Raw genomic sequence first — 11,725 nt, forward strand, 5'->3', positions numbered from 1 at the left:
CACATGCACCTTCCCTCACTGGGCCCCCAGCATCCTTCCTACAGAGCAAGGGAAGGGAATCGATGTCATGTTCTTGATTAGGCTTTCCTTCCTGGGCATAAAAGTCTGGATTTAAGGCACCTGGGTCCATCCTCAAATGCTCCCGGCCAGTTCCCCCATCAAGAAGCTTGAGCCTCCACCCTGCCCGCAGTCCACTCTCCTGAGCCTTCCTTCTCTTCCCCCACCACTACCAACCAAAGCCTCCTCCAAAGGGGCTTCACCATCTACACCTTTCTTCCCAAGCCCACTGCCACTTGCTCATTGCAGCCCCGGGACCCTACACCCTCAGACTCACCCTGATAGAACAGACAGGTGCCTTCTCCAAAGATATAATGTACTGTCCTGAAAACCACATGGCGCAGTACTAAGTGCCCTCATCAGCAGGGTATTGCCCATGGTAAGGTGTGCAGCATTCTGGGCTGGGTCTATCTCTGCCAGGAAGCGGGGGTTCACACCCAAACCATAGGTCGGGGGAGCCCCTTCTCGCTGACTCAACAGGAAGGTGGGGCCATTCCCCATCAGCTGCTGGTACCAAGACAAGACATGGGCCCTGGCAGCGATGCTCACACCACACACCAGATCTGTGGGCTGGAACAGAGAGGGCTGGAAGATCTCTGAGGAGGCAGAGAGGATAGTGCCACCCAAAATAACTCCATGATCATTTATTAGGCATTTACTCAGCTCAGACTAGTGTGAGGTCTTTCTAGAGGGCTATTTGGCAAAACCTATGAACACTGTAGCTCACCATACCCTCTGAGCTATTTCCATAAATGTATCCTATAAAAATAACTTAATTCATGTATATTGGTATAGCTACAAGGATGATTATTATAATCTTTATAGTAATGAGAAACTAAACAACTATAATTAGAGCAGAGGTTACATTTTAAAATGAGACACCCATATGATGCAATATTATGCAGTCCTCAAAAAGAAAAACGTAGACTTCCACTTCTGAGTAGGATAGAGAAGTTTGCAGCCGATTAATGTTCCCAGTGAGAACAACTAGAAAAGCCAGTGAAACAGATGCCTTTTATGATTTAAGAGAGTTGTAGAAGCAACAGTAGCCAGGCAGTTAAGATTGTGAAGCGGGGAGAACCAAGAGGAGCCAAACTGACAGTCTGTGGCCATTTGCATTGGCCGCCTCAGGCAAGAGGCTGGAGATCCTGGTTCTCCCCAGGCAGGAGGCTTCAGGTGGGACAAGAGGAATTAGCAGAGTTTTGGTTTTTTATTTATTGTTTTTTATTTTATTTTTTATTTTTTTAGATTTTTTTTTAATTGGGGAATCGGAGAAGGGGAACAGAAAAGTTGCTGTCCTTTTGTTCTTCAGTCTAGTTGTAGAGGACGCTGCTTCACTGGCCCATGTTGGTATTATCATTGCGCACTTCCCAGGTGAGGCAGATTGGTCGCCGGCCATTGGACAGCCGCTCATGGCAGCTTACATCGGCTGCCAGCCGCTCACGCTGGCTGCTGGCCACTCACGGTAGCTTACAGCAGCCCAGGTCCTAGGTGGAGCTGTTGTTCACCATCTTAGCTGTAGAGGGCGCAGCGTCACTGGCCCTCATGTGGGATCTGAACAGAGACCCTGCTGCTCACAGCTGGCACTCCCAAGCCAACTCTTAACCAGCATGCCACTCGGCCGGCCCTATTGTTGTTGTTTTTTAATAGTCTCACAGCCTAGAGTGACAAAATTGAAGGTTTGAGGGACCTCAAAAATATGTTTGGGTTTCACACCGTTTACTGAAGTCTTAAATTTTACAAGATGGGAGCCTAACAAGCTAAGTCCAAACCTCTGTAAAGCAGGGCAGAATTTCTGCAGAATCACAGTGCTGAGAAGATAAAAATGAGAGTTCAAGATCTCTCAAAAGGAGAGACCCCCGTGAATATACCAGGATTTCAGTTGAAAGCCCTAAAGGGCGAGGGCCTAGGAACAGAGGCAAATGAGAAGTACATGGAATTCTATCAAAACTGCCTTTGATGGACTTCCCACTAATAATTGTAGAAGGAATTATGGAATTCAAAAATCATTTGACTACCACCACAGTAATAATTCCTCAGGCAAGGAACATCAATAGATGATAAAACTAGTGAGCATTGTGGGGTTTTGGTTTGTGTTTTTGTGTGTGTGCATGTGTTTTGAGGACAGGGTACTCATATATTCTCAAAGTACTTCCCCCAAAGTTACTTACTAACTACAGAGAGAGAGAGAGAAAAAATGTAATTTACCGTAGAGGAACCTGGCAGGCACAGCTTAACCACATGGAATGGGACAAATAGACATCATGTGCCTCCTGATATAACGCACTGAGGACACAGCCTCCTTTTTGTGGTGTTTCTGCCAAAAATGCATAACCTGAATCTAGTCATGAGGAAACACCAGACAAACCCAAACTGAGGGACATCCTACAAAATAACGGGCCTGCTCGCTGACATGAAAGATAAAGACTATGCAACTGTTCCAGATTAGAGGAGTCTAAAGAGACATGAAAACTAAATGCAGCATGCGATCCTGGTTTGAATCCTGGACCAGATTTTTTTTTTTCTAATTTTGCTCTAAAGAATATTGATGGGAGAATTGTTGAAATTTGAATAAGACTTGTAAATTTAATTATATTTTATTGTTAATTTCCTGATTTGATCATTGTACTGTGTTATACTAAGACTGATGGTTGACTTGTCATCAGAAATGATGGAAGCCAGAAGACAATGAAAAGACACATTTAAAGTTCTGGTGTGAAAAAAACTGCCAACATAGACATTTTTTACCTAATGAAAATAGCCTTTAAAATAAAGGTGTTCTCAGATAAAGAAAAGCTGAGATGATTTTTCACCATCAGACTTGCACAAAAGGAATCCTCAAATCTTCAGACAAAAGAGAAATGATCCTAGGTGGAAATATGGAAATGCATGGAGAAATGAAGAGTACTAGAAAAGGTAAATATGTGATAAATATAAATATTGTCTGTACAAAGCAAAAGAAATGTCTTTAAAATATTATTGACTTAAAATGTCTATAAGATCAACTCAAAAGTGGGGAGGAGGTAAGTAAAGTTAAAATGCTCTGAAGTTCTAGACTTATTGGAGAAGTGATCAAAGTAATACTGTCTTAGACTATTAAGTCAGAAATGCATATTTTAATCTGTAGGTGTAATCACTAAAAGAATAATTTAAAATGTATAAATAAGTTATTAGAGAAGGGAATAACATTGTTTAAAATAACCCAAAAACAAGAAATAAGAGGAAAATAATGTAGATATAAACCTAAATGTATTAGTAATTAAATATCAGTGGACTAGATTCTGCAATTAAAAGGCTATAAGAAAGTCATAATGGATTAAAAAAACAACTATATGCTGCTAACAAAAGATACACCTTAAATATTAGGATATCAAAAGATTGAAAGTAAAAACATTAGTATAACTGTTGTAGAAAACTAATATCAGACCAAGTAGACTTTAAGGCAGGAAACATTACGAGAGATAAAAGTGTATACCTAATGATATAAAAGTGTCAGTCTACCAGGAAGACATACACCCAACCATATCAATCATATTAAAGGTAAGTGGTCTAAAAGCCTCAAAAGCCTGATTAGATTTTTAAAAAAGGATCCAACTATATATTTCACCCACAAGAAACCCACTTAAAGATGAAAATAGCTTAAGAGAAAAAGGGTGAAAATGCTATACCATGCTACTATGAATTTTTTTCAAACTTGAAGTGTTGGTATCAAAATCAGATAAAGTAGATTTCAGGGCAAAGAACATTACTGACAGCAAAAAGGTTAATCCACAGTAACAGTCAGAGATTTCAACACCCATCTTTCAATATTTGATAGAACAAGTAGACAGAAAGTCACTGAGGATGAAGATGACTTTAATAATACTATCCCCCAATATGTACTAAATGGTATTCAGACAACACCCAACAACTGTCAAATACACGTTGCTTTTCAAGTGCCCTCGGGACATTTATCAACTTAGACAATACTCTAAGCCTTAAAAAAAAAGTCTCAATACATTTAAAAGGATTCAAGTCACACATGTAGGTGGAAAGTAAATAAGATATTTGGAAAGTAAATAACATACTTCTAAGTAATCCATGGGTCAAAGAATAAATCAGGAAGTATATTAGTATTTTGACCTGAATGAAACTAAGGACACGACATGTCAAAAAACGTGTGGGATGCTGCTCAAGTAGTCACTGTAAACAGGCATGAGGTGTCTTAGGTGCTAAAATGTTCTAAAACTAGGTTATGGTGGTAGTTGCACAACTTGGTACATTTACTAAAAACAAATTGTACATTTAAAATTAGTGAATTTTGGGCCAGCCAAGTGGCGCGATGGTTAAGAACTGGCTTGGGACGCCAGAGGGCCCCGGTTCGGATCCCACATATGAGGGCCAGTGACACTGCCCTCTACAGCTAAGATGCTGAACAACAGTCAACCTGAGCTGGGCTGCTGTGAAGCGCTGGCGCCGGCGTAGGCTGCAGCCCCTGTGGCAGTGGGTTGCCATGGGCTACCGTGTGTAGCCAGCAGCCAGTGTGAGCAGCCAGTGTGAGCAGCCAGCAGCCAGCGTGAGCGGCCATCAGAAGCCAGCGACTGATCTGCCTCGCCTGGGAAGAGCACAATGATGGTGCCAACTTGGGCCAGTGAAGCAACATCCTCCACAACTAGACTGAAGAACAAAACAACAGCAACTTGTATGTTCCCCTTCCCCCAATTCCCCAGTACTGTTCCCATCCCCCAATTCCCCAGTAAAAATCTTTAAAAAAATAAATAAAATAAAATTAGTGAATTTTATGACATTTATGCTTCAAAAAAGTTGTTTTTAAAAACATAATACTGGAAAGGAAGAAATTAAACTTTCATTATTTTAGACAACCTGACAATATACATAGTAAATTTTAAAATGTATCCACTATTAGAATTAATAAATGAGTTTAGCAAGGTCACTGGATATCAGGTGAATATTGAAAATAAATTGCATTTTCTATATATTGGCTACAAATACACAATGAAAACAAAACAATACTATTTATGGTAGTATCAAAAAATGTTAAACACCTAGAAATAAATTTCACAAAATGTATGCAAATCCTCCATACTGAAATCTATACAACATAATAAAAAATCATGAAATATTGGGTTGTTGGAAAAGTCATGACGCATTTTTGCAACAAAAACCATAGAAAAAATACGTCATGACTTTTCTTTAACCCAAGATTAAAGAAAACGTAAATAAATGGAGAGTTATACTATATGCATGCATTGGAACATTGGTATTACAAAGCTGTCAGTACTCTCCAACCTGATACACAGTGTGAAAGCACTCCCAGTCACGCCCCAGCAGGTCGTCTTTGTGGAAAATAATAAGCTGATTCTAAAAAGATTATGGAAATGTAAAGGAGCTAGAATACCCAGGGCAATCTTGAAGAACAGCAAACCTGGAGGATTCATACTACCAGGAACCAAGACATTAAAAGTCTAATGTAATGAAAAGAGTGTGATATTGGTGCAAGGATAGACAGTGGACCAGTGGAACGAAAGACAGAATCCAGAAGTTGTATAAAGTTTCATGACATGGCTGTGGGAAAAGGACAGGTCTTTCAAAAAATGGTGCTGGGTCAACCTGATATCCACAGGAAGCGAGTTTTAACTTCTACTCTTAGCAGACTACAACCAAAAATCAGTTTTCAGCTGGATTATATATCGAAATTTAGGAGGTAAAATAATAAAGCTTTTAGAAGAAAACCTAGGAGACTATCTTTACAAGCATAAATCTTAGAATCATAGAAAAGGACCTTAGAAATCTTAATAGGCAATGATTTTTAAATACAACACCAAAAAAAGCAATTATAATGGAAAAACTATGAATTGAACATTAAAATTGGAGCTTCAACAGTGAAAAGAGCTATGGAATGGAAGATAATTCACAACACATATAGCGAACAGAGGAGTTAAATTTAGACTGTGTAAAGACCTCCTACATAAAGAAAAAGTCAAACAAACCCATAGAAAATGGGCAAAAGACTTAACAGGTCCTTCACTAAACAGGACATCCGAAAGTTCAATGAATATATGAAAGGCTCAATCTTATTAGTCATCAGGGAAATTGAAATTAAGACTCCAATGAGATCAGCTGCCCACACACCTGAATGGCTAAACTGAAAAAGACAGGTAATATTTGTCAAAGACGTGGAACAATTGGAATTTGAATACATATGGGTTTATCTGTTTTTGCTCATATTCCAAAGTCGAAAGGAAATATTTGAAGCCATTAATAGTGAGTGGGTTTAAGATTATGGGAGGTCTTATACTTTTAAATATTCCTACTCCTGTTTAATTGTATTTTTCACGTTTTATTACTACAGACCAAAAATTTTACATTTTGAAAAGAACAAACCCCTTTCTCCCACCCCACACACGAACACCAAGACCCAGTGCCTGATGGTGTCTCCTCACCTTCATCTCCTGACGTCTCTGCAGCACTTGACCCCTGACCACTTCTGTCTCAAAGCCATGTCTGTCCTCACCACCTTGGGCTTCTCCTCCCTCTCGTCCCATCAGCTCCTCTAGTGCCTTCAGTCCTAGTCCTGGGCACCCCTCTCCCTCACCCCTCTCCTGTCTCTGGTACAAGTGCACCTAGGGTAACTCTGCTGCAGAACCCCCAGTGTCTCTCTCGTCCCATTTCCATAGGTAGAGTGAGGAGCAGGCCCCTACCCTATTCCCCATCGTAGGGCCTTCACCAGCTGCAGAACAGTGTTGCCCATCTCCCAGTTTGCACATCCCTCTGGCACAGCAGCCCTCCCACCCATCCTGCTACCTCCAGGTTGGCCCTGCTGGCCCGAGCTGTGTGACTGGACACATTGTGTAAGCCCAGTTTCACCTGTAAAGTGGAGGTCATGGGACTTACCTCACAGAACTGTCATAAGGATTCAGTGAGGTGAAAGTCTAGCCCACAGTGACTGCTTAATATATGTCGCCTGTTGCTACTGCTTCTGTTAAGCTTAGTTGGACAGCATTGCACAGGTGACCTCACCTGTCAAAGTACTACCTCTCTGCCTAGTGCCCTTCCTGCTATCCCTCAGCTGCCTTCCCCCCCCCCCCCCCCCATCATTCCAGGTCTAACCCAAGCCCTGGCTGGTGATGCTTTCCCCAGTGACCTCTGCCCTTCATGGTACCCTCCCATCACTCAGGCCTGTGTTCTTCTTGGGGTGGGGGTGAGGGGTCCACAGGATTGTGCAGCAGCTGTCCTGGCCCCTGGCCTCCAATACTCTCCCCAACCTAAAAGGCCCCTCCTTCATGGGCTCCTAAACCAGATGTATCTGTTGAGTAGCCCCCACCCCTATTATAAAGGAGAAACCTGGGGGAAAGAGAAGGGAAGACCTCACCTGAGGCAGAGCGCAGCAGCCAGAGCTGCAGGGCCCAGCCAGGCCGGGACATGGTGGCTCCTCTCGGAAGCCTTAGTTGGGTTACCATCTCCATATCAACCCCAGGACAGAGGGTGCAGCATGTCTCAAACTGAGCCCTCCTTGTGTCCCCAGAACCAGGGTCTTGGTATGTGCTTCCTTCCTAGGTATGGGGGTGGGGAGCCAGCCCCAATATCCGAGTCTCTCAGAAAGCCCCTAATTTGGGCTCTGGAGGAGAGAGGATGGGACATCTTAGTGCTGGGGTGAAGTGCAGAGCATGACTTCATCTGCAAGGAACAGAAACCCAACTGCAATTGATTTAAGCAAAGGAGGTGGTTTATTGGCCCATAAAACAGAAGTCCTGGGGAGGTCCAGCTTCAGGTATGGCTAGATCCTTGGACTTCCAACTATGATGTCAGAAACACATCTCTTTCCTTCTCTCTACTCTGCCTCCCTGTTTCAGTTTGGTTCTCAGGCAGGCTGTCTCCATGTGGTAGAGAGATGTCCACCAGGTACCCAAGACTCGAGTCTGCCAGGTTAGCCACCCCAGGGGAAAAGGAACGTGTCCTTCCTGTTCCCTAGAGCACAGGTCCAAGGCTGATGCTGGTTGACCTAGCCTGGATAATGTGCTTGCCCAAACCAATCACTGTGGGCAGGAGGCTGGCCCGGCCTGGGTCCCTTGTGCCCCTCTAGACGCTAAGAGGCAGGGGTAGAAGAAGGGCAATGTCAGCTCATCTTGGAGGACTTCAAGTTGCAACATAGTGATTTCCAGAGGAAAGGATTCAATTACTAAAGGATGATGGGCAGGCTTCTACCTGTCCAAAGTGACTAATATAGCAAAAGAAGGGGAGACTACCCTGCCAAAGAGGTGATCTGGGCTTCACTGACTCTCCATGTGGCTCCCTAAAGGGAGCCTCTGTTTCCTTGTGGATCCCAAGAAGTGGATAGCAGTTTCTTTTACAGCTCAGGTCGAAAAGCCCTGAGGTCCTGGTCACCAGAGCCCTGAGACTCCCCTCCCAAGGACCAAGACCTCATGGCTCAATGATAACAGTCAAAACAATAATAATAATAAAATAATTGGCCACCTCCTCATCACCCATTCAGGTTGGGTTGTTGGGTGATTCAATGACAGTACTTTAAAGGCAATTAGCACACACAGTGCCTGGCAAATTGGAAACACTTGGTCAATGAGATAGGTTGTATTTTCCAAGATGGCTGCCACAACACATCCCATCCTACATGCCCTTCTTTCTTTTCCACCCTAGTAATTGTATTTTTTCAATTGAAATGCATTTAGTGCACAGTAAACTGCACATACTGAACGGGTACAATTTGATAAATGTTGACATGTCTACACCTGTGAAACCATCACCACTCTCAAGAGATTGAACATATCCATCAACCCCAAAAGTGTCTCCATGCCCCTTGGTCATTCCTCCCTCAGCCCCATTTTCAGCATCTCTGGACAACCATTGGTGTGCTTTCTGCCACTATAGGTTAGTTTGCGTTTTCTAGACCTACATAAATTGAATAATACTGCACATACACTTTTGTCTGGCTTCCTTCACTCGGCATAATTTAAGAGCCATTCATGTTGTTGCATGCATGTATCAATAGTTAATTCATTTTTGTTGCTGAATTGTATTTCATTGTGTAGCTTTACCATAATTGACTTAACCATTTACCTGTTGATGGACATTTTGGTTGTTTTTCATTTGGGGCTAGTTCAAATAAAGCTGCTATGAACATTCATGTGTAAGTCTTTGTAACGGATATGTCCTTTTATTTCTCTTGGGGAGTTGCGTGGCTGAGTCATACGGTAAATGTGGGTTTAACTTCCTAAGAAACTGCCAAGCCATTATCCAAAGTGGTTGTATGAGTATCCTCGACCATATGGGTATGCCTTTTTTATTTTAGACATTCTACTAGGTGTGTAGTGGTAGCTCATCATGGTTTTCATTTGCATCTCCTAATGATTAATGATGTCACCCAGTCGCTGTGCTAGGAGGAAGTGGAGCAGCAGCAGAGAGAGTCCAGCATCTATGTGTTCGGCTGACAACCAGCTTCAACTACCAGACATGTAAGTGAGCAGACTTTCAGATGATTCCAATCCCCAACCTTCAGGCCTCCCCTGCTGATGCCACATTGAACAGAAACAAGCTGACCCCACCAGGTCCTGCCCACACTGCAGATTCATAGGCAAAATAGATAACAGGTGTTTTACACCACTATGTGTGGGGGGTGGTTTTGTGCAGTAGTAGGTAACTAGAACAGCGAGTCTGGTAGCTGTGATGTCATTACTACTGACCTAGTTCTGTTGATCCACGTGTGGTTTATATTTGTCCTCTCAAATGCTCAGCGCCTAGGAGTCATCTCTTTTATTTCTGGAATCCTAGCCCCAGAACCGTGCTCATGGCTCTCATGTCTTACCCTTTCGGGTCTTACCATCTGCCCCTCCACATGGAAACCTCCCTCCCTAATCCCAGCACATTCTCCGCGTCTATTACATTAGCTCCCTCTTGCTTGTCCAGCTTCCAACCCTTCACCTTGTCTTAGCCACATCCCCAAGAGACAGAGTAGAGTATTGAAGAGCTTAGGCTCTCCTGTTGGACTGCCTGGATTCGAATCTTGTCTCTGCTGCTGCTTTTCTAAGAAGTTGACCAAATTCTTCAACCTCTCTGAGCTTTGATTTTATCTTCCATAAAATGGGAACGGTAGCACCTCCTTCAGAGGGTGGTTATGAGGCTTACATGAGGATCCATGTAAAGAACTTAGCAGACTTAGTGCAGCACCTGCTATAATACTATTAGTTTTACTACAATGTTGTATAAAATACACCCTCCCTCGCTGTCTCCTGGGGAACTCATCTGCCCAGCTCCTGATGGAAAGGCATCAGGTCTGTGGGTGGGAGGAGTTAATATCGGTTGTTCTAAGAGAGTTACAAACATGTAATTACTTGGGTTTTTAAATTCTGCCTTCTCTCCTTTACAGGTATTGCCAGGCAAAATGTTCTACCCCTCTGAGCCTGCTTCCTGCCCACAGAGCAGGGATAACACTGTAAACCAAACAGGTGAATGTAGTGATGTTATAAGAAACCATCCTGACTCAAAGTAACTCCCTGATAAATAGTAGCTATTCACACTAATAACATTTACCCCATAATGCAAAAGGCAACACATTACTCAGGAAGGAGAACAAGAGTGGGCGATTATTTTTCAATGCATATTTTTTGGGAGCTTTTTAATTTTTATATTATCTATATCAGCGGTTCTCAACCTGTGGGTCGCGACCCCTTTGGGGGTCAAATGACCCTTTCACAGGGGTTGCCAGGTACTCGTATGTGGGCGTATCTGAATGGGGCCTGGAGACGGATAGAGGAGTGGTGTCTCGGTTCCTAAGACCATCGAAAATATGTGTTTTCCGATGGTCTTAGGTGACCCCTGTGAAAGGTTGAGAACCGCTGATCTATATTGTTTTTAAAATGAAGTCCAATTTTAATAAATGGTTATAAATTCAGAAATTATTAATACATGAAAAATTTAAATACAATATACTATACTGTGTACCAGATAACTGTTTTTACCCCATTTTATAGATAAAGAAAGCAAGTCTCAAAGAGTGGAATAACTTGCCTGGGATCAAGCAGCCAGCCAGAGCTGGAGCCAGGATTAGAACCCAGGTCTGTCTGAATGTAACACTGTGGCCTTTCCCAGTACTCACAGTCCGGTCTCTGGATAAAGTACATCTGGTAGCATATGGATGGGAGTAGCTTCCTGAAATTGGCTTCAGTGAGAAGCTGGCCCATGTCCCATCCTCCTTAGACTTCTGAAGATGGGGTGTCTCCTCTGGAAATTTTCCAGCAAGGTATTCTAGCTTCCTAGCCCTCCCACATTTGTTCCACAGGGTTCCCATCTCTTGCACAGCTGTGTTTAGGATTGAGTAGACCCCTTCAGAGGTGCAGACAACTGCCTGCGACCCCCCTCTCCCAGGCCCACTAACTCACAGTCTTATATGGGCAACAGTCTCATTCCCAGAGCCCAAGTGGTGACACCTATGGGGTGAAGGGAAGTTTGGGAGGGCCTTAGAACCCAATAATCTCCATCAACCACTTCCCCCAAATAGTGAAACAGCTTCAAAGCAAGTCCTCAAATCTCCCTTCCTCAGTGCCCCTCATTAACTTCTGCTGCATATTCCATATGTGACTAAAGCAAACTGCTTCCAGAGGAAGCCTGACATAGTGGGGCACTCGCTAGGTCCCAGCGTATGGATCACTCTTTC

At 43.1% G+C, this 11,725-nt stretch overlaps 1 long non-coding RNA gene across 1 annotated transcript; it reads left to right on the plus strand.

Moving 5' to 3' along the window:
• Positions 1–9,441: 9,441 nt before the first annotated feature.
• Positions 9,442–11,163, plus strand: LOC109384792 (uncharacterized). The gene is made up of 3 exons (XR_002124488.1): positions 9,442–9,527; positions 10,439–10,517; positions 11,043–11,163. It is a non-coding gene; the product is annotated as an uncharacterized LOC109384792 (long non-coding RNA).
• Positions 11,164–11,725: the final 562 nt, after the last annotated feature.

The sequence above is a fragment of the Hipposideros armiger genome, unplaced genomic scaffold (genome assembly GCF_001890085.2).
Source record: "Hipposideros armiger isolate ML-2016 unplaced genomic scaffold, ASM189008v1 scaffold_102, whole genome shotgun sequence".
NCBI classification, from domain to species: domain Eukaryota; kingdom Metazoa; phylum Chordata; class Mammalia; order Chiroptera; family Hipposideridae; genus Hipposideros; species Hipposideros armiger.